Source organism: Giraffa tippelskirchi, chromosome 8 (assembly GCF_054371585.1).
Source record: "Giraffa tippelskirchi isolate mGirTip1 chromosome 8, T2T-mGirTip1v1.2.pri, whole genome shotgun sequence".
In the NCBI taxonomy this organism is placed as follows: Eukaryota; Metazoa; Chordata; class Mammalia; order Artiodactyla; family Giraffidae; genus Giraffa; species Giraffa tippelskirchi.
Genome location: NC_137282.1, coordinates 30,513,632 through 30,541,612, shown reverse-complemented (window position 1 = coordinate 30,541,612; position 27,981 = coordinate 30,513,632). Strand labels below are relative to the sequence as shown.

Sequence of the window (27,981 nt, the reverse complement as noted above, 5' to 3'; positions counted from 1 at the left end):
AAAAAAAATGAGCATCATAAAACAAAAAGTAGGCAGGGGGCATATTAATCTTTTCCTTCCTTGTATTTTCCCTCTCATATTGCTTGCTGTCTTTTAAACCTCTAACAGAGCTCTAACCTTTAAAAGTTCTTCGAATCAAGCAATTTTTCATGATCTGGCTGTCTCCTGATTGTTTTTATTTCAGTTTAACATTTCTTCTGATATACTACATTTTTTCAAGGTATTTATGAGATTTTATTCCTGAGTTCAGCTGAGGTTAATAACTCATGAGTTAAATCAGGTCATATGCATGTGACTTTTCTTAGGGTTGCAACTTATTTTCCAAAGTAGCTGTAATAATATTATTCCTAGATAGAATTTGTTGTAATATAATAAATCTGTCTGTACAGTTATACAAACTGTACTCTAATAAGTGGTCTTCCCTATTAATAACATGGAAATGATCTTACTGACCAAAAAAAAAAAAAAATCTAAACCTGCAATGCAGGGTCTTTACGGTATCTTACAGGGTCTTTACAGTAGCTTTACAAATTCTTACAGTAACATCTACATTACTGCCTGCTTCCTTTCTGTGTCTTCATCATAATTGTGTCACTCAGTATATTGTGAGTAAATATGAATGACAAAATACTTAATTCTAAGGTAGTAAATTTCCATTTCCAATCTAATATGCAGAATGGAAAACAATAATAGGGAATAAATCTTCAATTTTGTTTCTCATTGATCTGTGCTATGTAAGATTTTAATGTTTATCAGTTTCTCAATAATCAAATATAAAAATCATTATCACCAATGCAAAGAATTATCCAACCCTTTTACTTTGTGAGCAGTATACCCCTATCTTGCATATTCTTTTACATTTTGCTTGCATTCATGTTTTATAGGTTGCTAACATCAACATGTAGAACAATGATAGAAAAAGTATTCATGAAATATAGTCTCCTATAGCTAAAAATAGTCCATGCCAGAAATGACTTAGTATCCAATAAAAGCTTAAAAATCCCTGTGAAGGGGAAAAATAAGTATTACATTGGCATATTCAAGTGTCAAGAAGTAAAGACAAAAATAGGTATCAGGACAAAGAAGAGATTTATATATTTCTAAATGATAGTTATATTTCAAGTAAATTTGGCAGCATTAAAAATCCATGTTCTTAGGACAGAGCCAAAAACAAAAAAGAAAAAAAGCCAAGAAGAGTCCATCATTTTTATGATTTATGTTTCTAACATACTCTTTGAAAATATAGATGATCAAGGACATTTTTCATGTTTTAACTAAATGTTTGATATCTACACATCTCTCCAAAAGGAAGATTTACATTTCAAAATTTGAATTTATACATAAAGACATGTTACAAGTATATGGTTTTTTAATATCGCTAATTTTGAAAAAACTCTGATTTGGCCTCAAATTAAAATATAAAATGAATTATTCTATTATTTCCAAAATATTTATCTCTGCAGGTGCTAACATGAAAATGCAAACATGCTCTATGATTTGCCTTGGGAACAAATATTTTTGAAAATATTGGTGACCAAAGAAAATCAGGCCAGAAAAGTAGAATATTTCAACTGAAAGGTATAGTGTGTCAGATTGCGGTAGACAGCGATGCTGCTGAAGAAGCTGGACAGTCCTGTTAGGTACAACTTCACTTTTATTTTCAGATAACAAGTCAAGAAAACAAGTCAGAGATAGAGAATGTATACAACAGGTTCTCCAGGAGCAACATCTCTTTAACTGTAGAATTCATAATGTGCTTTACTTATTTGGAAAGAGGGTTTCTGGGTTTACTAGGGTTTCCCGGACCCAGAACTGGGACCTGTGGGGCAGACAGGGACCAAGGACATAAGAACTGAAAGGAGGAAATCTGTGACAAGCCCTTAGAGTGATGTGGCCGGTCCCTCCCTTCTGAATCACGTTCTGCCTTTGGGGTTATGCATGAAAGTCACAGGAGATTGTATATAGAAGACATAGAAGTCACAAGATTATATATAGAAGGTGATTTTTAAAATAGTTTTGGAGAATTAATCTTCAGAACAATGCTGACAATTCTGAGTTGCCAGGATCTTCTATTTATTTATTCATTTAAAGATTTTAATTATTAATCAACATAACAAGTGCTTCCTGAGCGTATTGTGCTGGCTCTTTGCTAAATGTACGTTACTTATAATCTTATTTAACTTTTTATACAAACTCTATAAAGTAAATCCTATTATTATCCCCATTTTTTCAGATTAGAAACCTGAGGTTAAGAACAGTTAAGAAATGTGTCTGATTGTATCCAGTAAGTGGCAGAAGTGGGATTTGAGCAAATCTCTCTGATTTTTATAATGTTGCCCAATTTGCAGGCAACCTTATATTTTGAATGAATTTCTGATTCTTACAAATATAGATGTGTTTTAAGAGGCAAATATTGTGCAGTTCTAAGGTGGATGAAGTCTTCCTTTAAATTAATCTATAGTTACGAAATGAATTAATGCTGAACAGCTGACTTGGCTCAAGCACTGTCACTTGGATTACTACATGACTGGTCCCAGTCACTCATAGAGAATAATCTATTGGGCATCTCTCTCTTTCCGTCTCTCTCTCAAACACACACACACACACACACACACATACTGTACTATCCTGGTGAGGATTTATTATTCCCACATATGGCCGATAATTTGAGAGATATGGCCTCTGGGATTCTTCTGTGAAATGATGAGTTTTGTCTGGAAGTTTCTAGAGCCCTTATAAAATTTTAAAGTGGAGCATAGGTACAGTTGTTCATGGAAATTAAAGGAAAATTTTAGTTGAACTATGGCCTCTTTGGAGGTGGAACCTTTTGAATATGATTGTATATCGTGAACATTCATATTAGGATTGATAAATGGATGTATACCAAACTATAGGTATGTCTAAAGTAATGGTTGTTATAAAGATATTCTAGGTTGGAGCCATGATAGCAAACCAATAATAAATCAACAGTTTTGAATTCTGGGTTTTATTTAACTCCCTTAGAAGTCATATCTCAATATGGAGAGGCAAGTTTTCTTATGTCCTATGTACTTCTCCATTTTGGAAGCCAGTTGCTTCTAGCATACACATTGTCTGGATGACCAGGAGTTGCCATATGTGCAAGGGAAAAAGTTGAGTGCTGTAGAAATAAATCGAGTTCTTCCAGGGACTAGTGGGGTTTCATCACTGGACAGCTTGCAGAACAGCTTGGGGAAGGTAATTCTGAAATGCATGCAATGTCACCCGAGAAGTGACATTTTGGAATAAAACTTTCCCTGTTAGTCTGTTTCTGTTTTGTAGATAAGTTCATTTGTGTCATAGAAACTAACATAACATTGTAAATCAACTATACACCAATTTGGGGGAAAAAAAAAAAACAACTTTCCTTATTAGACTAGTTGAAACCCAAATTTCTGTGAGCCCTTGTATATATCTTCATCACCCTTACCCATCTTCATCTTCACGTCCATTATCATCATCCTTTGTTATCTTCTGGTCCTCTCACTGCCAGTCACACCGAGAAAAAGGCGATAGAAAAGATAGCATCCCCAAAGTAAGAGACAGCTTAGAGACACTAATGATTATGCAGCGTCACTTCCCTAAGCCAGAGGCCAAGCGAGGAATAAACTTAAGCCCTGGCACAATACACTCATCCTTCTAGATCAGAGTTTCTCCCCTTATTACATGCTGTATGTATGACTTTGAAAGATATAATAAATAGGAAATGTATTGTCTTAATTCCCATTTGTTGCTGGGTGCTCTCCTGAGAATTCCCAAAAGAATCCAGAAGAGAGAACTTCTGTTAGTCAATGTTTAGCCTCTGGCCATAACTATCTTCAGATTCAGAGCAGTAAGGGCGAGCAAGAAAGCGAAATGTGAGAATCAAAGGAAACTGAGATGTCTGCTCTTGCATTCATATGGATCTGTTCTATATTCATGCTTATCAGGATTCTTTTAAAACAAAAGAAAAGAAAATGAAATGAGCTATGAAGAAAAAAAAAACACTCAAAGCTGTTTCTAATCAGCAGGGAATATTCATATTCTTGATTTGCAGCTTATGGAGGTCTGAATCAGCTAGCCAAGGTCCTCCCGACCATGACCTCAGGGGCTGTAATAGCCCTTCAGAATTCCCAGGTTCCCACTGAAGTTCATCATCCTGGATTACCACTGGTTGAAGGTCAGATTTAAATGCCAGCTTTGCAATTTTCTTCTTAGGCAATTGCCCTGGGAGATGAATCCCACTGCGGTTAAGAGGAACTGTCTTAAGATAACTTCCTAAATACTTCCTGGTAAAATATCCCCCATCTCCAAGCTCAGTCTTCTCTTTTTTTCGTCTATATAAAAATTATTTGTAATGCAAATGCGGCCCTCTGTCATAAAACACTTCTGAAGCCATGCAAAATTCTTTAAATGCAGTAAAGGTGCCTATTTATCAATGGGTAGCTATACTTTAAAAAAAATTCCTTTTACAGGAGTGTAAGCTGTAACGTTAGAAGCTGCTAAGGCCAAGTAAGCAGTGGGCTGTAGTTCTTTGCAAATGGCATCATGAAGTGAAGTTGCATCTTTTGAAACCAAAACATTTTAATTCTGCAGTGGCCTGGAAGGCGTCCCTGCGTTATTTTGACCCGTTGTCACGTTGACATCACCGCTTCTGTTGTTGGCTTCGGGTAACCTCATAACCAAGTCCCTGCTGCCTTAAAAATTAATTATGATAAGAATTTCTTTTCATTTCACACTGTTCAACAATGCCTCACGTGCAGGCTGCAAATTATGAAGTGTAAATTAGGGCATCACTGAGCAGGAAAGATCCCAAGGAACCAATTTAAGAATTCTCTCTGGATTTGGTGGAGACCTGGAAATCATCCCTTCTGGAGGAATCACTTGAAATTAGAATCTTAGAATCGACTTGCCATTCAGATTCACTGTGTATTGGGCTGAACTTTCTTGGGGAAAAAAAATGTGCTAAATGTATGCGAACAAATTTTTTAATTTTGCCTCTCATACTACAATTCCTTATTAAAAAAAAAAATCAAAAAAATCGCTCACAACTGCCACGCACAATTCTCAGCAAGCCACTTATATGTTAACTCATTTAATACTTATAGCAACTCTATTAGGTAGGTGGTATTGGTGCCCCATTTTACAGATGATGCAACTGAGGCTCAGGAAGTAAGAGATGGGGAGGTCACAGAGCTAGTGTTAGCCAGTCTTGCTCCATAGTTCTTGCTCCCAATCTCAAAATGATGCTGCCTCAACAATTTGGCTCAGTTCCTGAACTCTCCTTTATTAAATGTACTAAGTAGGCAGTAAATAGTTTCTAAAGTATGGTGAATAAGATTACTTTAAAAATTAATTTTCCACACATCAGACTTCAGGAACTCCAGCCATCTGTTTCCCATGACTCTCTGGGGTCTGAAAGAAAGAATCAGCTTGCGCTTGGTGGGTTTTCCTTTCTGATGGTCCTTGAGCTTTAACCCCTTCCCTCTGCTTCACCATTATCACCATTTTGTTTGTTTTCCATCTTCCAAAATTTGTCAACATCCTTTTCTGCTGTCATTGCGTTTCTTCTTCCCTTTGATCATGTGTGTATGAGTTTAAAAATTTTCTTTACTGTCATTTTATTTTCAGAGTTCTGGTCGGGTTGTATGAAGTATTTACAGAAGAAGAGGTGGGGAGAGGGTTGTAAAGAAGATATTAGTTATTTCTTCACATCCTTAAAACCCTTTCTCCCAGATCACCTTTTATTTGCAGAAGTTAAAGTTTAGTCCCAAATAGCTCTGAATATGAAATCCATAATGTAAAAGTTTTCACAGCTGTAGTCAATATGGCCGCATTATTCTTTCAGACTGCTTGGCTATGTCCAGTGTGAAGGAGGCAATGTTCTGAAAAACTGCTCACTCCAGAGGCTTTAAAAATGGAGTTAATGAAGTTCAGTGAAATAAACTGAAAGTTAAAAATCAGCTGTGAGCAAGGGAACAATACCACTACAAAACACTCGTGTTTCCTAAAATGTATGCAAAGCTTCATATGTTAATACTGCAAATTCCAAGATGGCCAAATTATTTTTAAAATAAGAAACACCTGTTTATCATCAACCATAACAATAAGATGTTTAATTTTGAGAGAATGTTTTTGGCAGTTGCTAATAAGCCATGCTTTAAGATTTAAAATAGTTTTAATATATTCTAATGAGCTACTTATAAGGCATGAGGAAGAACATTTAGGTGTTTCTTGACTTTCACTTATATTCAGTGACTATTAAACCTATACTTTACATTAACTTTAGTCATTCTTTTCCCATATTATAGTTAGTGGAAAAAAGGTACTTAACAGTTCTATTACTTTATCTTACTGTGTTGTATTACTCAAGGAAAAATTAAGGCAGGATTATCCGTGTTCCACAAATATATTCTTAAAAAAGCATTTTTTACTTGTGAAAGTATATGAGAATTAAAATGAAGTGTATGAAAAACAAACCCTACAGTAAATAAGCTAAGAATTGTCATTCAATTATATTTTAAATTGTCAACTGGTCCAATTTTTCCTACTTTTTTTGTTTGCAATTGGTAATAGTCTACAGCTAAATAGAAAAAGTTAAAAATTTTTAGAAACATTAAAAGTGGCAATTTAACTAGCAATTCTTTCTGAAAAAGTGAAAAAGCAAAAATGTAAATGGAATGTTGCTTATAAATTTCAGTGTAAAAATATCTTAATAAATCTTTAATGGCAATTTGCATTTTCATTTCTCAGATTTGAGGCTTTCAGTTAAAGTCTTTTTCTCTAGCACTTTATTTTCCCTGTTGATTTATATTTTTTACACAATTTTGTTCATTTTGACCGTTTAGTTGCTGTTGTCTCTGATTTAGGCCTGAATTTTTTTAAATGTACATAACCAAAAATTTTCAATGTAAGAATGTTCAAAATAAGTGTTTAACTTGAGGATTTTGCACAAATTTTGCCATGTTACTACCCTTAAAAGAAATAATGAATGGACAAAATTAATATAAATCTGCTTAAAATGAGCTAAATTGACCTGTTTTTAAGTTAATCCCATAGAGAAGTGAGTACGTTTGCTAGAGGCAGGATCAGCTATCAATATCCTCCTCCCTCCAACCACAGACTTGCTTTTTTTGTTTGTTTGTTTTTAACAGTCAAAGTTAAGAGGAATTTAAAAGGAAAGAATAATAATGTAGGGAAGAGTGCCATTTTTATGAGTTAAAGTTTTGCTGACATTATCTCCTAAAATTATATCTAACCTCACCAGTTATGACTTAAATGAAAGAACAGATACATGCATAACTAAATCACTTGGCTGTACACCTGAAACCAACACAACAACATAGTTAATCAACTACACCCCAATATCTGGAGAAGGGAATGGCAATCCACTCCAGTATTCTTGCCTGGAGAATCCTACAGACAGAGAAGCCTGGTAGGATACAGTCCATGGGGTTGCAAAGAGTTGGACATGACTGAGTGACTAATGACCCCAATAGAAAATAAAAGGTTTTAAAAATAAAAAAACATAGAAATACTGGAAATTTATTTACTCAAGATTTTTATGTTATTCACAAGTAATGGTTACTGGCACAATAGAGTTTTCACTTTAATCTGTATTATTAACATTTTATCCATCATTTTCTTAACTTGAAACAATCAGCAGAACAGTAAAACAAGGTATAATGTGTTAAGAAAAATATATTATGTAAAAACTGTATCATTTTGATGATATGGCATAAGATAGGAAAGATGTCTAAGATGTTATATCAAAATTGAGTTCTTGCACATTGATCCTTATTTTTAGATTTTTTTGAGAATATCCACTTGCTACATTATTTTGCTTTTAATAATGAAGATAATCATCTAAGGAAATAAACACTTGACTCATTAATTCTTTATTTTTCTTTCCACAATAGCTGTTGTACTTTTAAGTAATGGCTTCAGAAAATAAATTTTATATAATTTAGGGGATTATGTGAACTGAATTACAGTCTCTGGAGTGATCAAGGAAGATGTTTATTGTTTTTTATTGTTTTAAATTTCTTTTTTTAAAAAAAAGTTCAAGCAATCCATATTATTCTGCTTGCCTAAGACAACTACTGAAAACATTTGTATTTCTTACATATCCTAAAGGCTGATCTTGTCTAACTCATATTAACCTACTCTGTAAGGATCACAAATCTTCAGACAATCCCCTATATCTTAGTAATTTATTTTCTGTCAAACATATAAAACAAATCTTGGTAAAACATTCCATTAGAAAGGGAGAGAGTTTGGAGGAAATTTTTCCATGGTGGTATGCACTGCATTTTTAGGAGTGTCTGATGAAACACAGATGTTTCAAAGTGCCCACAAGGATGGTTAGTCAAGACCAGATTGATCCCTGGTTAATCTCTGAAACCTCATGCTTCCATTCTTTCTATCAAAATATATTGCTTTCTTTTGCTGAATGAACTCAACTGAGTTGGCCATAAAAGAGTTGAATCAAAAACAGTCAAAGTGGAAATTGAACATGTTAGAATTTCTGCAATGGTTTATTATGCATTTCTTTCCAAAATGTTCCAAATGTAATTTGGTTTGGGAGTAAATGTCTCTTTTACTTTAAGCAGTGCCAGTATTTACGCATGGACCATCAGTTCAGTTCTCATGGATATTTTGCAGTATTCTGACAAATAATGGATTTACCAGAGAAAGTAATTGGTTGCATGGGTAGCTTAGCTCCTTCCACACTCCAATACTGGAGAACCATGGAGAATGTAGTATTTTATCTAGTTTTTAATCTTTGACTTAAAAAAACTAATGAAAGCAGATACACTGCCCTAGAAAAATTTTTAAATCAAAGAAGCGACCTGAAGATAGTTAATACAACTACCAAGGTAATGACGAAGGACTGTCACACCACCATTGACACTTAGGTAATCTTTTTTCAGAAATATGAAGAAAAACATGAGTGGATGCCTTTTTTTATCATTTTCATTGTGTTGTCAATTTCCTTTGTACAGTTAGAACCCTACTTTTACCAGAAGTTAAAATAAAATAGGGATTAATTTCGTCATTAATATACTTTGTGGTAAACTAATTGTATTTCAGAATATTTAGCCCTTATTTCAATATCTTAGTATCTTTAGGACCCAGATCACTTTCCTTAATATGAAACAAAAACCTGTTATTATCTCATTACTTGATCTGACAAGTATTTTAAAACTTTGTGATTTTGAACCTAGGCTTAATACTTTGACAAATATAATTTAAAATATTAAGTAAGATTAATTGTTACATTTATAGAATAATTCACAATCTTCTAAATAGAAAATAAAACACCTCCATGTTCATTATCTGTTGAAAAATATTGAATTTCCAAACATGTTTCCAAAATATTTGCCTTTCAGTTTTGCATATTTGTATTTCTAATTTTCTTTCATGCTGAGGCATCTGTTCATGATTTCTAGCTTATTTTCAAAATCTTTTTGTGTTACTGTTCAGATTTGATATTTAAATTCTTTATGTGTTGAATGACTCCTAGGGACCCAGTCAGTAAGACTTTTCAGATTCATAAATTTTTAAAAACATCATTGTGGGGTTTTTTCACTTGGGAAAATATTCCACTTTTTACTTATACTCGTTGAACAGAATCTGTGGTATAACTTTTGTTTTGTTTTGACATTTGTACATTCAGATGTATTTGTGATGGAGATCACATGTCTGAAAAATTATTTTTTTAAATACAGCCTTAATTCCAGAATATAGAAGTGAAACCTTAAACATGCAAAAGGGAGTTTGCGTTTGCTTTGAGGGAGGGGTGGCCGTATTTTGAGAGGAGCTTCTCCTTTGGGAGAGAAAGGAAGCCGGGTTCCCCGGGATGGAACTTGCTTGGCTCCCTTTTCAGCAATGGAATTGTTACTCATTAAGGTAAAAGCCAGGCTGTGGTTTGGGTTATATGTGTTTTCTGTTAATTCACTTAAAAAATGCTTTCCTTCCATACATATTCCTTGTAAACTATAAGTCTACAGGATAATATATATACCCATCTTTATATATGGCCTTAGAAAATGACATAGATAAATATCACTTTGTGCTAAAAATAAGCCCATAGTAATAAAGAGGTCAGTCTGGAGTCACAGGGTACATAAAACAGACTGGATTTTGAGTCATGACATCTACACAGACTGCAATTCTGCTGAATTTTCATATTAAGAGATTTTGGCTGAAGGAATTCAGACACATACACAGTATGGCCCCAGAAATCTTGCCAAGAAAAGTTGAGTTTAAAATGTAGGGGAACTGATCCAAGAATAGGCCTCAAACATGTTGCATTCATTACACGCAGCTGTGTACATGAGAAGTGACTTTTTATCCCCACCTACCAAAACCCTATCCAGAGCTGTCACTTTTTTTTTTTTTTTTTGCCAACTTGCTGACCTTTCTCTTCCCACAAAAGGGAAATGTGATTGACAGATGATTATTCAAAACATTTTGGCAATAAAAAAAAAAAAAGCATGCTAATGTATTTGCTATAAATACAACACATTTTTAAAGAGACATTTCTTACAAGCTCAGTTTTTGTGAGTAAATATTAACTAACCAATGTTATGGAGAAAACCAGCCTGGAGTCAGAATGCTGGTGGATACTGCATTGGGTGCTTTTGGGATACAAGGATTTAAAGGTACTCAGGTTACCTAGGCAGTAAGGAAGTATGAGCAAGAAACTTGGCAAAGAAAGAGAAAAACACAGAAACCCATGTCCATAGGCCTGGAAGAAACAAATGTCAACCGTGACACATGAGCAACGGTTGAGCCAAGTTTTAGGGGAGTGGAGGAAGTGTTAAGAAATACCCATCGCTACCTCGTTACAGTTACCTGGTTAGGTTACATGTTCTCTGCTTCTGCTTCTCACACCACTGCTGGTTGATGTTTCCCCATTTTATCTGCAGACCTAGCTTCTCCAAAACAGGATCTGATCAATGGAGGCTAGTCTCCAGGTAGTACAGAGTGCAGCCCATGTTGGTCAGAGCAGTCCTGACAGACATTGACTGGATGCTGGCCCTGCCAATAGTTGGTTTTCTTTGGGTCAGCTTTTAATTCCATCAATCACTTGCAGACAGAGTTCCAGGAATGATGCCATGAAGCCAAAAACAGGGATCTTTGGAAAGCTTTGTGTGACTTGTGCAGCCCATATATTTTATCATAAATGCATACATTAAGATAACAAAGATTTTTCAAAAATATATGATGCTTTTAAAAAATATTTTACTCTGCTAAATTGTCCAAGCAGAATATTTTAATTTCTCCAAGAGGAAGTACATAATACTAAGGAAAATAATAAGGGGGATGATTTGTATCATTAGTTTTCCTGTCTCTGATGGAAACTAATTCTTATTAAGGGCATTGGACTGATATAAGTGCTTCCCTGTTCCAGTAAGCACAGTGGATAAATACTGTTTAGTCTGGGTGCAAATATGTCTGGCACACAGGGAGTAAAGTCTAATATTTCCCAGTGCTAGGAAGTATATTCTATCTTTTGACTCAATAGATCCTGAGACAACTTCTTCCAAAGACTTTAACCAACTCCATTTTTTTTTTTTTTTGGTGAAATATATTTGGGGATTTTGTGACTGTTGGTATTCCAGAAATAGGAGGCTAATCTTTGCATCTTCCAGACTCAAAGAGTTTTTGCCAATTAACATACAACCAAATGCATGTCAGAAACAATGACACTGCCTCTGTTTCTAAATTGTACTCCAATTCCATAATATCATAGGACTGTTAAGCATTGCTTGGCATTGTTGGACATTAACAATCTACTCTAATTTTTATTTGTGTCCATGAAAATTGTATAATTTTAGCTTTTAAATCAGTGATTGAGTGCTATGTTTGATTATGAAATTTATTTCCATGTGCATATATAAATTGCATAAGCAATTTCTTCATGTGATATAAATGGGTATGATAAAAATAGAAATGCTTAAATACTTGTTTTCACTTATATCACACCTACATTTTAAATTCTTTAAATCCAGTATTAGTTTTTTAAGTAATGTATTGCCTACAGTGATTAATTGAATTAACGTTTCTGTTAGTGCCAAGGAGTAGAACTGTTTTGCCTTACCAATACAGATCAAATTCAAATGACTGGCCTTGACATTTGGCAAACTTATAAACCTTTATTACTGAAGGATCAAATAATTATCTAACAGCTACAGTTGGTAATTAATCCATAGTTCAAAATCTGCCACAAATTCAATTCAGGTAGACCAACTTTATTCAGTGTCTACACACAGTTAATACTGTCAGGGATTGAATGTTGAATGAAATATGAACCTTGCTTTTGAATTTCTAGTATATTTAAGCCCTATGATAAATATGTTTCATAGATTATCTCATTTAATTTTAACAAAAATCCAGTGACATAGGTATTATATTATTCCTAATTTACATACATACACAAGGCTCAAAAATGTCAAGCGATTTACTCAAGATGACACATCTAGTAAGTGGAAGAGGCAGGATATTTTTTTTCCTCAGTGTGGCTTGCAAGATCTTAGCTCCCCAAGCAGGGATCAAAGCCCTGCCCTCTGCACTGGGAGCACAGAATCTCAACCACTGAACCACCAAGGAAGTCCCAAGAGATGAAATTAGAACTCAGGTATGAATGTACTTGAGGACTTTAGGACTGTTCATATCCCACAAACAGGAGGATAATCTTTGCATCTTCTAGACTCACAAAAATTTTTGCAAATTAACATGCAACCAGTGCCTGTCAGAAATAATGCTGCTGCCTCTGTTTCTATATTCTTCTCCAATTCTGTAGTTTTAAGGCAATAACATAGAATGTAATAAGTGTTGTGATTGTTATGTTTTCTTAATTTAATGACTACGCAATAGTCAACTGACATCTAGCCACCAGGGGACAGGAAAGCTTTCAAGTCAGAAAGAGGAGACATCTAAGATGAGACTGAAAGAAAAATAGGACTTAGCTAAGGGAAGATGGATGCTAGTCCAAAGATTAGGAATATCCTATGCATGGTGCCAGAAATTGCTGCTGTGGTTGAAAGTGCAAGGAGATGTGAGGTCACAGAGTATCTCATCAGCTCTACTTAGGAATTGGGATGTTATCATAATGGCAGTGGGGAGTCATTCAAAATTTTTCAATCAGGAAATTGGTATGATGATTTATGTCTTTTGGAAGGATTTTTCTAAATGGAGTATGAAGAATGTGAGAGGAAGGTAAGAATAGAGGCAGGTATGATATTACATCCAAGTGAAAAATGATGGTTGCATCAACAGAGGTAGACATGGTAGTAATGAAAATTGTGAAAATGGTGGAGGGCCTATGGGTTGATTCAATGTAGGGAATGGGGAAGGCTGATGAAAGAAACAGCTTCCAAGTTTCTTGAGCATTTGGATGAACACAGATTTTTTTGTTCACTGACTCCAGGAACCCAGGAAGAGATGGAAGTTTGTGGCAGATGATTATTTTATTTTATTTCATTTCATTTCATTTCATTTTTTTAAAGAAGAACTTCTCAAAATCAGGGTTTTGGTTCAACTGTGATGAGGTCTTTATTTTTATATTATTTTATTTCTTTGGCCGCATTGGGCAGCTTGCAGGACCTTAGTTCCCCGACCAGGACTTGAACCTGGGCCCTCAGCAGTAAAAGTGTGGAGTCCTAACCACTGGACCACCAGGAAATTCCCAAAAGATGATTATAGCAGCTTTGAACATGTTGCATTTTAGATGCCTGTAGACATCCTATTGAAGCCATTAAGTGATTGGCTATGAGTCTGGTAGGCAAATGGAATTAAATATTCTTGCTTGGAAAATCCCACAAATGGAGGAGCCTCATGGGCTACAGTCCATGGGGTCGCCAAGAGTCAGACATGACTGAGCGACTGGCACTTTCATAATTGGTCAATTAGGCCTTGCAAGGTGGCAGTGGTTATGGAAATCAGAGAAATAAAAGGAGGGGTACAGAGAGAGAGAGGAAGAATGCAGTAAGGGAGGGACCGAAGAAGGATCTAGGCAGAGGGAGTGATGGGACAAAGTGACAGGAAAGGGGGAGAGGTATATTTGAGAAAAATCCTATGTCAAGTGCAAGATAAGACAAAGATGTTTCTCCTGGATAATAGTTGGTGATAGGGTTTATTCTGTAGTCAATAGGGAACCAGTGATGCTTTGAGTGTGGGAGGAACATTTGCAAATAAGTCATTGGAAGATCGGAGAAGGCAATGGCACCCCACTCCAGTACTCTTGCCTGGAGAATCCCGTGGATGGAGGAGCCTGGTGTAGGCTACAGTCCATGGGGTCGCTACGAGTCGGACACGACTGAGCGACTTCACTTTTACTTTTCCTTTTCATGTACTAGAGAAGGAAATGGCAACCCACTACAGAATACTCTTGCCTGGAGAATCCTAGGGACAGCAGAGCCTGGTGGGCTGCCGTCTATAGGGTCGCAAAGAGTCGGACACAACTGAAGCGACTTAGCAGCAGCAGCAGCAGCATTGGAAGATCTGACCCGAATGTGGATGGGAGTAGGGATGCAAGGACCGTGGCTCAGGCTATTGATGCATCTAGAATAGATGTGATGAGATTGAGAAGTTGGGTAGGATATAAAAAGAAATTTAAAGAAAAACCATGGATGCAAGAAGTACTTCTGAAAACAGAAGTCTTCCCACTACTTCTGACCCAGGGACAGGAGATGACTATTCGAATGGTAACAACTTGGAGTAAAAAAAAAAGAGAAAAATCAGAAGAGGGATCTGGTTTCAGGAAATGTGTATCTTGTATGTTATTTAGAACTTAATGATCATACTTCTTATAATTAAAAATAGAAGAAGAGTGTATCAGTATATTTTATTTTTAAACTTGCCTTTCCTCCCTGTTTTCCTGGAGCTTATAAGACTCTATTCCAGAGATTAGACCAGATGATGTTTTTCTTTTCCTGTGCACTATAAGAAAAAATAAAAAGGACTTAGAAATCCATTTGGAAAGAAAGTCAAATGAGAGAATTCAGTAATCCTTACCAAGAGTAACAATCCTTCGTCTTAGCTGGGCTGGACCACTGTGAGGCAGGGGAAGAAGTGGGTGTTGAGGGCAGCCACAGGAGCTGAAGAAAAGGTCTGAGCACGTCAGTTCAGCAGGAATCAATACAACAATGGATAGAGAAAAGATGTGGGGCATTTCCATGGGAAGCGCTAGGACATGAGCTGTTCTTTCGTTGGCATCTCTGAAAGTCTATAAAAATATAATTCTGGATATATACCAAGAAGCATCTGATGCAAAGTCAAACACATCAAGAAGGCTAAATGCCATTTTCACTTAAGTAGCTGTCTGTGCTGGGGGGCGAGGGGAGGTCTTTTCATGGTTTTTGCCAGTGGTCCTCATCAGTTCCATGGCTTTATGGATGTTCTGGTCTTGTTCAGCAGAGTCCCTGCAAGACTGAAAGCTGTTTCACTTCAACTGTATTGCTTGAGACAGTCGACAAATACAGTGTTTATTACGTGACTTCTTACTGCAGGTGAATTTTTTTTTTTTCCTTTAGTGACTTGACTTGTGGATTGGTTATTGACTGTTTCTCTTTTTTTTCAGACGTCTTCTTTGAAAGAACAGAAAGGTTTTAATTCCCGCTGAAAAGAAAGTCAGGGGACCCCACTCTGTGGACCCAAGTGTTAAGATGGTTTTGAAGATGGGGGCAGTTGGAAGCTGCTAACAATATGGAGATCAGACAGTCTGTCTCCAGCCCGGGAACAGGACTGACATCAAGTGAACAGGCAACTGCTTGCCTGCCTGTCTTGCTCGGGCCAGATAAAGGCCCAGAAGGGGCAGCTGCCAGCCAGGAGAAATGTGAGAAAATAGGAAAGTGATTTGAAATAGGATAGGGAAAAAGGCAGAAGAACGTATTTAAGAATTTTCAAATCTTCCCTTTTTAGGCATGAGTAGATGCTGTGTCTGCAGAGAAAGGTCATCTTTACATACTCTTTCACGGGAGCCAAAAGGCACCAAAGTCACAGTCGAACAGGTATTAGAAAGCCCTGAAGTTGGTTTATTTCTTCATAATTGGAGGAAAATTGGATATGGATTTATATTTAACTCTTTGACAAATCTTCTCAATCCTTTTGATGTAGAAGAAAAAAGGAAATAGAAAATTGTAAATGTTCTAATTCTAGGCTCAGGAAAAGTAGATTGTTTTTTCCTGCTAGTTACAATGATAATTAATTAAATTTCACATTCATCAGAGGGGGCGGAGCAGTAGTGTTTGACTGTGAAGGTTGAGGACATTCTAATTTTCTATTGACAGCGGTTCTTTCGCTTTGATAGATGCCTTTAGGCAGATTATAATGCCTCTCTCTACTTTTTTGCTTAAGGAAATATGAGGAGGCAGTCATGTTAATGATATTTAGAATCACTAGTAAACAGAGGAGATGTTTGTCTTTGGGGTCATACTCACTGGCTGCACTCTAAAAAGGAGAGAGGGTTCCACAAGGAGCTGTGAGTTTCTGTTGGGTCCTAGCGTTTGGTGATGCTCTGTGATCTCTTCAAGGCAGGAAACCAGTGGTGTGCTTTCAATCAGTAGGCCCCAACCTTTTTGGCACCAGGGACCGTTTTCGTGGAGGACAATTTTTTCACTGACTGGGGTGGGGCATGGTTTCGGGATGACTCAGACACGTTACTTTTACCATGTACTTTTATTGTTGCTGTTCAGCTGTTCAGTGGTATCTGACTCTTTGTGACCCCATGGACTGTAGCACACCAGGCTTCCCTGTCCTTCACTATCTCCCAGAGTTTGCTCAGACTCATGTCCTTTGTAGGTGATGCCATCCAACCATCTTATCCTCGCTTGCCCCCTCTCTTCCTGCCCCCTTCTCCTCCTGCCCTCAATCTTTCCCAGCATCAGGGTCTTTCATTGTGTACTTTATTTCTAGTATTGTTTTTATTATATGAGCTCCACCTCAGATCATCAAGCATTAGATCCCGGAGGTAGGGGACCCCTGCTCTAAACTATACTTACACCCAGAGCCTCCTCTCTGTAGCCCACCTTACTTGAAGTTGTTGATAGGATACAGAGGCAATGAAAGACAAGAGACCTTGCAAGAGATGTAAATCTTAGCTGAGAAGAATAAATAGATGTGATCGCCACCAACGATATAACAAACCATATGATAACAATATGATAACAGACACATAATAATAGGGCTCGTGCATACCTCACTACTTCTCTTGGCTTCATTAATCATCAGGGCTGTTCTTATGAAATAGAGAACCTCTCACCTCTTACAGACATTAGATTGAGGCTGGTATCTCAACACATGGAAGGTTAAAATATGGAATAGGATAAAGCTGAGAACAGCTGTTTTCTGAATCACATCTGCCTTAAAATGTCAACATATGGAAATGACTGACCCCTTTTACTCTTTCTTTACTCTTTACTCATTCTTCAAAATAAGCAAAATTTGATCTTTATACTGTGAGTGGATGGACAGACAAACAAACAATCAGGCCAGTGGAAAATCAAAATGGATAAAAGAAAAACATGAAGAAAATGAAAAATGAATAGACATATCTATGAACTGAAAACTGTTATCCTAGAACATTAAAGGAGTAGGAAGAAACTCTTGCACGGCCATTTAAAGAATTCAGAAGACCCGAGAGATGTTCCCCCTTTTAGAGGGAAAAATTGAAGCCCAGATAAACTAAGATGTAGCAAGATTACACAGCCCATCAGAAGAGCTATGTCCAGAACCTGAATTTCCCAATTCTCAGAGAAATTGTAGACAAGTGGAGAAATCCCTGAAGGGTGGACTGTGATGTGTTTTCACTGGCTTCAGTCTGCAAACTATCAAAGCTGCTTTGTTCTTTATAGGTTCTTTTCTTTTACACTGAGCCCATTTTATCATCCATTTCAGTGGTGTCTCTTCACATCACCTAAGGCGTGGACAAAAAGATGCCTGCTTATCTGAATCACAGCCACGGATTTTCCTATTGCTGATTATGACACCACATTTTTTTAATTAAAATTGCTAGAAAAAATCAGCAAGCAGTCGAATAAGCTTTTTATGGAGTGAATATGTTGCTATAATTTAGGACCTTGCTCACTAATCGTAAATTGTTAATCACAACTAATCTGTTTTTTTTCCAGTTAGAAAAGTCCTCATTATAACTATCCTTTTGAAACCCTACCTGAAATTTCTTGAAGGGAAATTTACCCAACATCGATTCTAGAACACAAGCAAGAAGGGTACAGTTATTCAACCTAGACTTGCACCTAAATATTAGAGCCTTTCTACTAATTCTAGACACCTATATCATCTGGATGAAAGCTATATTGGACTCTGTAGTTAAAGTGACACTGTGATATATTGATCTAATGAGTAATATTATGAAATTAATTCAAAAAGACTCTAACTTGTTCTGCCTTAATCTTTAAAATTCATGTGAAGGAAATCACATTGTGCAAACCCCTTTTGGAAGATCTTGCAAAGGCCTTTGGCCAAAAATAACATAGAGCTCTACATATTTTCACAGGGGTTTCTATTTTGGAGTCAAATTGCCTTCAAGGAAGGTAGACTCTGAAACACCTGTGCGGTCTTGGGTCAAACTCTTCACCTGGACACTTGCCTTAATGGGTCAGGATCTTCCAACTGCTGTGGGATGGCCTCGGGGGTTACAGTCACCTTGGTTTGCATCCAATAAATAGATGCCCTTATTTTGCCTTTCAATTCCTCTCCGTCTTTTGAAAGACCTAATTCCCTTTGTGCCAATTCTAAAAGAGACGGCCCCTGAAGCTTGCTATCACCCAGAAACTGCAAGCGCACAGGACTGGATATACTGTAACTGGAGTTTTCCTTACCTGTCAGCCTCTGTCTCTATCTGTTTTTCTCTTTATCCTCCCTCGGCTCCCCATTTCTAGAGAATTCATTTCTTCTCATGTCGTACTTAAGGTATACCTTTGTATGATTCCCTGTAAACTCCTACATTGCCCCTAGCAGGACCCTAAGCACACTTGTTTGTTTGTTGTTTGTTTTTATGAACCAAGACAGATACCAGGTAGAAATTTGCCTACAGTGTATTTTCCCCTACAGAGTATTTTAAACAATGGAAATACAGTTTTCTACATTAATTTTAAACTAGTCTTGCCCTGTGAGGTTTAAAAATCGCATTTCCAGCCAAAGTATTTAAGGTGTTTCAGGCACATAATAGCCATTCAATAAATGAAGTTGAATTCACATCTATCAAAGTGAAAGAACCACTGTCAATAGTAAATTAGAATCCCTGCCACCTTCACAGCCAAAGACAGAACTGTCCCACCCCTCTGGTGAGGGTGAAATTTAATTATCCTTGTAACTAGCAGGGGGGAAAAAGTCTCCTTTCCTGAGCAAAAAATTTAGAAAAAAATGTTTAATTAAACTTTTAAAATTAATATTATTGATTATCCAGATGTGTTTGTCAATGAAGACCTTAATAACTATTTGCAAAAATGATCTTAATACCTATGGGTTCTTTGGAAATTTTCTGATATTATAAATTTTGAAGAGTGACTCTAGAAGTTTAACTAGTAGGGCTTCCCAGGTGGCACGGTGGGAAAGAACCCACCTGCCAATGCAGGAGGTGCAAAAGGTGTGGGTTTGATCCCTGGATTGTGAAGGTCCCCTGGAGGAGGAAATGGCAGCCCACCCCAGTATTCTTGCCTGGGAAATCCCATGCTCGGAGGAGCCTGGTGGGCTACGGTCCGTGGGGTCGCAAAGGGGCTGAGTGACTGAGCACTAGGAGTTTGTGTGATTTCTGTCTTCTCCTCCGCAAGAGGGATTTGACCTGCAGGTAGCTAGTGCCTTTACAGACGACTACCCACATGACCACATCACTTCATCACTAGCCATCAATGAATGACTACATTTTAGCATCTGAACAAAGAAAACAAATTGTTTATGTTTATTTAATTTCAAAGATCTATGGCCTAGCTTTTTGACTTCTGAGTGAGTTGTTAGTTTTTGAGAACTAACACAAAAATATGCTTTGGAGTTGAGTGAGTGGAAGGATGGCTGGGAACAAATAGTCCAGATTGAAGGATTTAAAACAATTCAATCATTTTTATTTATCACGTATTCATGGAATTTCAAAGCACCCCCCACAATGTCTTCTTATTGTCAAAACTGACAAATAAGTTGAACCCCAACAAGTTGCCAGCATGGACAAACACTGTCATCCTGGGTGAGCCTGGGAATTCATCTTGCTGTTTTTGGACCTTGTGTCCAACCTGCCAAGGATGAGGGACACTCCCTCTTTCTTGGGGATGAGGGACACTCCCTCTTTCTTGGGGATGAGGGACACTCCCTCTTTCTTGGGGATGAGGGACACTCCCTCTTTCTGGCCACTCCTGTACATCTCCATGTGGAGATTGACTCACATAGAGCTAGGGTTCCACACACTGCTACACACCCACTTGTAACATTGCCTTTGGACATTTGGTGGCTTGATGGGGCCCTCAGCTCTTACTATGTACCCAGTTCCTGGTATCCCTACCCCCATCCGACCATGTTTTTGCGGGGGCTAGGGGTGATAGAAAAGAATAATTTTATTGCTTTGTCATGGAAAGAGGGCCACAGTGGGGCTAATGACCTCAAAACTGTGTCCCAACCCAGTGGGCTTTGGTGAAGAGTTTAGAGCAAGGATCAGGGTGTGTGCAGCGCCCCCACTTTTTCATCTGGCCTCATGTGGTCTCCTGATGAGCTTCTTGAGATTATCAAATTGTGATCTTCTCTGGAATGAAGGATGCTAACTTCTTCCATTTGTTGGGGGTTTCAGTATTGCTCACCAATCTCCAGTGTTCTGAGTCTCTCTCCACTGGACATGGCAGCATCTCTGAGTCACAGATCACCATGTGCTGCCCTGCATGATTGAATCGCTTCTGGTTTCAGGACCTAATGAAGCTCAGGTTCTTGATGTCTCATTGCAGAAAGAATTCAGTGAGAGACAAAGTGATAGGTAAGATGTGGATTTATTCAGATAGAAACACACTCCACAGACAGAGTGTGGGCCATTGCCATCTGACCTCTTGCTAGCTGTCTGGAGTTCTCTCAAAACTCTGTGCTCCGGGGCCTGTCCTGCTCTCACCCCTAGAGAGGGATGACCTCTCTTCCTTACCCACATCCCTCCCACTTGGGTATCTGCTGGCACAGGGCTGAAGCCCGCTAAGCCTTCTGGATACAGTGTATTGCTTGATTGACCCCCTGCAAGGCGTCCAGACCTCATTCTACACACCCACATCCTATTCCCCTCCTCCCTGCCTACCTGGGCTGTGGAGGACTCAGCATGCTCCTGCCCAAGGTCGTCCTCCACCCAAGGTCATCTGCCTTAAGACAGAAATCAGACCCCGTGCTTTGGACACACTGTACATGTGACCGATTGGAGATGAGGTGTCATAAGTCCTCATCATGGATCAGATTTCAGAAGCCATTTGTGATTTTGGTGAAATAACATAATGCTTCTAAAAATAAAGAAGAAAACTTACCTTTTAGAAATGAATTTGGATGTGGCTCATTTCAAACAGTTGTGAAATAAATACCTATATTGTGGGTGGATTTTTCTGTAGTTTGGATCAAAGGATCACCTACATATTATACTAGCCTTTTAGATTTACTGTAGACATCTGTGAAAAATTATGAATTGGCCTTTATGTCTTTTTTTCAAACCTTTATTTCTATTCCAGTGTAAATGATAAGTGAACTTTACTGGAAAAAAGACCTGGAAATATGATTTAAAATAAAGTTTATGTCAGCTTATAAGAGAGACCACATAGCTGTTCAGGATTTTTGTGCTCCTGACAAAATAACACTTTACAAAACAGAAGATAAAGTCTAAAATTTTATTTACAGCATGTAACTAAAGTAATTGTACAATTACTATGTACCAATTGATGTCAGTGTACTGTAATTTCAGTGACATAAACAGTTTCTTTGATATATTGGTTATTTTAAAAAGAACAATTATATATAAGCGTATGCGTGCATGCTGTGTCACTAAGTTGTGTCTGAGGCTTTGAGAACCCATGGACTGCAGCCTGCCAGGCTCCTCTGTCCATGGGATTTTCCAGGCAAAAATACTGGAGTGGGTTGCCATTTACTCCTCTAGGGGATCATCCCAACCCGGGAATTGAACCCACACCTTCAAAATCTCCTGCATTGCAGGTGGATTCTTTACCACTGCGCCACCTGGGAAGTCTATATTAACAGAAATATCAGTAAAAGTGGAAGTAACCTGACAAGTTTTTCAGAACAATTGTTGAAAACATTTATTTAGGAAGCAACTTTAGTTGGAAAACGGCAGAAACAAAAAATGAAATATCACATTTCATATATGTATTACTAATAGAATACAATGCTGAGTTTAGTTTCATAATAAATTGTATAATTTTTAACAAAGCCTGTTTAGAGAAACGAAATTCTAGATTGACAGATACATATTGACCTATTGTTGCTGTTTAGTTGCTCAGTCATGTCCAACTCTTTGCGACTCCATGGACTATAGCCCGCCAGTCTCCTCTGTTCATGGAATATTCCAGGTAAGAATACTGAAGTGGGTTGCCAGTTCCTTCTCCAGGGGATCTTCCCACCCCAGGGACTGAACCTGCGTCTCCTGCATTGACAGGTGCATTCTTTACCGCTGAGCCATCAGGGAAGCCCATATTACTTATTCCCTTAGCTCCAAAAGCAGCTTCAAAACATAGGAGAAATCAGATGTGGTGCCACTTCTTTTTTCCCCCTCCCAAATCCACAAATGATCAGTTTTTAAAATCGACTATCATGTTTTCAAATCCTTGGTGTGGATTATCCTGACGAATCTTATTTTGAAAGTGAACTACACTCCTAGTGCCAGTGTTTACTAAAGAGTCGATACTAAGTGTTTAGTGAAATGAGTTAAGTTGAGGACCTGGGGCTGAGTTTAGTCTCTGACACTCCTGGGCTCTTTGAGCTCTGGTTTCCTCATCTGTAAAATGGGATAATAATATTACTTTCTCATTGGGGCTTTAGAAAATTAATAAAAATGGTATATGTCAAATGTTCAGTACAGTGACAGTCATACAAAGTGCTCAATGTTAGTTTTTATCATATTCACATATATAATACAGCTAAAAGTGTTTGATTATGATTTTTTATGAGCATCTCTGAAAATATGGATTTGGTGCTTAACCATTAGCAAGAAGATAATCATCCTAGTTTTGGTTAAACTCTACTTTTTCTTCAAGGCTTTGGGTCTATGTAGCAAGAGGTCAGAAGAACTCTTAATATTAAAGCTAAGTTGGTGCCCATTTGAAGTAACAGCTCACGCTTGGACTTCTTTTTCTAAAACACAATTTGCTTTGATTTGATTTGGTTCATGCATTTTTAAAAATCTTTTTCATGGTGTGCAGTCATTAGGTTTTTATGCCTAAAGAACTAAATTCAGTTATAAGTAAAATTCATTTAACAGCACAAGTACGATTCCATGTGGTTATTTATTCACAACATAAAATAGCCACATAATTCAACATATTTGATAGTGTCTGCTCATGGAACTGCAGGGAATTCTGCAGATTTCAGACAAGAAATGCTTAAGTTATAGAAGGCAGTATCCATAAGGCTAATTATTCCTGACAGCAGCAATATGGCAAACAATAGGAAATGAAAATTCATGTTTAAAGTGTGCCTTATTGTGTGTCTGGGTATGGGATTCTTCAGTGGACCCCAATATTGAAAAGATGGCAGTGATTTAATGCAGGGATGGGTGTGGCCAGAAAACCTTGTATCTTTTCTTTGGAAGGTATATATGGAAACCATCCTTCACTTTTTAGCAATAGAAACTGTTTAAAATCCCATCTCTCCCTTTCCTTCCCCATGGGCTGCTGCTGCTGCTGCTGCTGCTCAGCTGTGTTCAAAGTCAGCCCTTGATCATTCTCAAGGGATAATGTCTTGGTCCAATTTGAAAATAATTAGTTTTGTATTCAGAAAAGGTAGAATTAGATATACATGTAGAAGATTCCAATGTAGTCCCATATAAAAATTTACCTAACCTGTATCTGATATTTGTAGATGGACATGGCTTAATTAGGATGTTAAATTGGAATTTTAATAAATGCTATCTATCAGTGACCAATTTACATAGCATTTATCTGGGGAAATGAGCGTGCCAAATATCAGTCTTCTTGAGATTCATCTTGACCCAAGCGGTTATTTAAGATTTAAAAACCTTTCATTCCCAGTTAAAGTGTTCATCTTCTTGTCTCCTAATGTTCTAGTCCAAATCCAGATCTGATAATTGGTGGCATCAAAAACACGGGGCTATATATCTGAAGCATTCAGAAGCCCATGGGTCCGGGGAAATTCTCAAGGCACAATGTTGTACCTATTTAATTCTTCTTAGATTCCAATTGAATGCGTTTTCTTCATATTACAGGACCTATAACCGTTCTATAGTGTTTATTTGCAATTACTTCAGGCAATCCCCACCCCCCGCCCCATCACCACCAAGAATCACACACATTACAGTCATTCGTGTAAGGATCCTTTTCAAAATATTATGACTTAGAAAAATATTTGCTTAAGAACTTAGAAGTCTTTCAGTGCCCCACAAAATACCTATTGTTCTATTTTTTGACCCAATTTTACTAAGGAGAATTTCAAAACCTTGAAATAACTTTGAAATTTAGACTGTGCCAAAGGAATGTTTAAATACTTTCTCTGATATCTTAATGATGTCCTCGTTAAAGAGTGGATATATTGATCACTCAGGAAAGAATAAGTAGGATACTTGCGATAATCATATAATACAATGTGTTTTTGAGTTGTGATTGGAGAAGAGTCATTGTTACTGAAAGAAAAGAACACTGAGGTGCAGAGACGTTGCTTCCACACTGAGAAACACCAGACGTTTCCGTGAATGACAATGGACGTTAGATGGTAATGAAACCTGGCCAGGAAAGATATCCTTAAGAGGTAGGTGTGCTGTAGTCACATGGCTGTAGTTAAGGTAAAGAAAACCTAAAGAGGGAAAAGAAATTACAATTGTTGGATCATGGAGATGAGGAAAGAATATAATCTTTCTTGGGTCTTATTCATAAATGAAGGAAAAACACTGATCCTTTCTTAAGTAGTCCTTTTTTTGGTGTACTATTTTTAGAAGAGAGTTCAAATGTGGAATGACGGCTAATGAGGTAACGTTATGTTGATTGTTCCTGGTATTGTAAATGCTGCTTGTGTTATCTTTGTTTCTTTATTCATAATAATACTTGAGGGATTTGGAGGGACTGGAGGAAAACATGAGTGAATCTATGGACATTTAGTCATCCCCTTCTTAGTTAAATGGAGAAAGAGGCTGAAGGGGACGGAATGTTCTAGAAGAAAGAGAAATTAAAGAGAGGAGGGACGTTGTCCCAGAGGCAATGCAAAAAGCATGATAAAAGTGGATATAGAGGGAGAAAAAGGCAATTAAAAAGAATTAAAATGTAAGATCTTGCAGTATCAAGTGTCTTGCATTTAAAAGTAAAGGAAGCCACGATAGGTATTCCAGATATGGGTTGTCCAGCCCGGGTGCATCATTCAGAGTTAGCTCAGACCACTTGAGCACATGCTTCCAACCCCGGGGACCTCCTCCCCTTCCCGGGGTGCGGGTCTAGCCCCGCCGTTGGCGTGGATGGGGTCCGCGGCCCTGGAGAGCACCACAGGCTCGCGCAGCAGCTCTGCTGCCGGCCCAGGGGCCCCAGGGCTGACCTGAGTTGGCTGAGCGCAGGCAGCCCAGGCCGAGGGGCGATCCGGGCCGAGTAGGTCCCCGCTGCAGTTCCCAAGCGACATACACACACACACACACACATGCACACACAAGCCTCGCCCGCCGCCGCAGCCGCTGGACTCCAGGCCCCGCCGGCGACCCCTCCCGCCACCTGGACCCCCGCCTCCCACCTTCCCCGAGCGGCGCGTCCCGCCAGCTCCAGGACTTAGTTTGGCCGCGACGAGGGGGGCGCGCGGCCACCACTCGCATCCGGATGAAGTCCACGCCGCCGCCGTGTGAGGTTTACCGGGTGGCGGCTCAGGGGGTCGAGATTCATTCCTATGCTGGGGAAAGAGGTTCTTTTGTGAGCACAGCAAAGTCGCGCTTCCGGAGAAAAACCGATTTGGAAAAAATCTACTGCAACCTGCAAAAGCCCAGGAGGGAATATTGATGTTTGAGAGTCTGCGTGTGCGTGTCCGTGTGTGTGTGTGTGTGCGCGCCCGCGTGTGTGTGTATGTATGTATGTATGTGGAATACCTCCAATCGGGGTCTTAAGAGCATGCCTGGAACCAGTTTGGGATGCAGTTTTCACACTCGGCGTGGGGCATGGCCGTGGAGATGGCCCGGACCACGCGTTCATGCATGCATGCATGCATGCGTGTGTGTGTGTGTGTGTGTGTGTGTAGAAGGGGAGGGTCAGGGGGCGGCGAATGGGAGCCCGGGAGCCCGGGAGCTGGGCTCGGGGCCAGCGGGGCGGCGGCGGCGGCCCGGCCCGGCGCGAAGGGGTTAAGCGCCGCCGCCGCCCCCTCGGCGGCCGGGTGTAAACAGAGGAGCCTCAGCCTATCATGTCTGGCTGCCGCTCGCAGCCGGAGCCCCGAGCCCGGCGCTGTAACATGATATGCTCCAGACCGAGGCAACTTGGCAGCGCTGGGCTCGGCTCCGCACGGCCACAGCGAGGGCGCGCCGCGGCAAGGTGGGTGAGCGGCGGCCCGGCGGCCTGGGCGGCTCCTCGCGCGGCTCCCCGCGCCGCTGGATCGCGCGGCTCGATCGCTCGTTTGCGCCCGGGGACCGCGGCGGCAGCGGTAGCGGTGGCCGCGATCTCTTCCCCGGTGGGGTTGAGAGGGGAGGAGGCTCTCCGCGCGAGTGGGAATCAGGGCCGAGGCCACATTAGCATCCCAAATGAGGTGGCATTTTAACCCCTGAGGGGCCACCTTTTGGGGGGGTGGCGAGAGGAGGTGGAGGCTGAACTTTCTCCCGGACTCCTGGCCACTCGGAGCGGTTGCAGGTATAGCCGCGGGGAGCATGGAGTCTTTTGTTCCCGGGGATTTTTAATTAGGTGGCTGTTTTATGAGTAGTATCCCGCGCTCACCCGGGAGGGGAAGCTGGCGTTTTTCCTGCCTTCGGTGACTTTTGCGGTGTGCGGTGTTGAATTCGTGGGGCGCGCATCTGAAGCTCGGGTGGTTTTGGATAATTTATGTCTGTTGGGTTTTAAAATCTGCATTGAGCCGAAATCAGTCAGCCCTTTGGTTTCCCGAACTAAAATCCATCATGCCAGTGGTTTCATGGGAGGGGTGGAAAGGCACAAAATCATCCAGCTAGTAATGAAAAGAGCAGTTTTTCTCCTGCGAAATACTTAGCGTGTGAATTTTGCCACGAGAGGGTTTTGCAGGGCAGCCTTTAAAACAAACCCAACTTTACCGTCGTGCTTCGGTGCAGGTTACAACCGTGGAAGAACTAGTTGGGGATGATTTCTGGGGGGGTGAGGGGGGGGAGCTTGCACACTGTCTATTGAAGTAAAATTCATTGCTAATGAATCCGAATGCTAAGTCGGATTTCCAGCCTTGCCCTGTGCTGGTATCTTTCCCCCTCTGGAATATCTCCTAAATGATATGTACAGAAAATGTGTGCCTGTGTCACAAACTCATTCTGTCTTCTGAAAGCCTAGTATAATCAAGTTCAGTGCCTTAAGATGGTGTAGTTGAAGATTTGATCCCCTTCCACTGAAGTGGAAATACTTTCAGTAATTGAAAGCAGATTCACGTCTGGAGTTGTACAAGCCAAGGTTTTCATTTTTAAAATAAACCTTTTGTTCTCTGGTTTTCAGTGTTTCAGAAAGCCATCCAGAGACCTCTGTGTGCTAATTGTTAAAGTAGCCCTTAAGAAAAGGATTGAAATTATCCAGAGAAGGCAATTGAGAAATACTGCTAACTTACTAAGCCTCCCTCCTGGTAGGAGACTATTTTAGT

At 39.0% G+C, this 27,981-nt stretch overlaps 1 protein-coding gene and 1 non-coding gene across 5 annotated transcripts in view; one reads left to right on the top strand and one right to left on the bottom strand.

Annotated features, from left to right (window-relative positions):
• TENM3 (teneurin transmembrane protein 3) overlaps nt 1-27,981 on the top strand; it is a 1,016,736-nt gene that overhangs the window by 655,172 nt on the left and 333,583 nt on the right. The window contains exon 1 of one of the 4 annotated variants that reach the window (XM_081521963.1): nt 26,787-27,020. The exons of 1 other annotated variant lie outside the window; for it this stretch is intronic. The gene's annotated coding sequence lies outside the window, so the exon portion shown is untranslated. Of the gene's footprint in view, nt 1-26,786; nt 27,021-27,981 lie in introns of those variants that run through there. 2 more of the 4 variants (XM_081521962.1, XM_081521960.1) reach the window with 2 other exon arrangements.
• On the bottom strand, nt 13,617-13,689 carry TRNAK-UUU (transfer RNA lysine (anticodon UUU)). The gene has a single exon. It is a non-coding gene; the product is annotated as a tRNA-Lys (tRNA).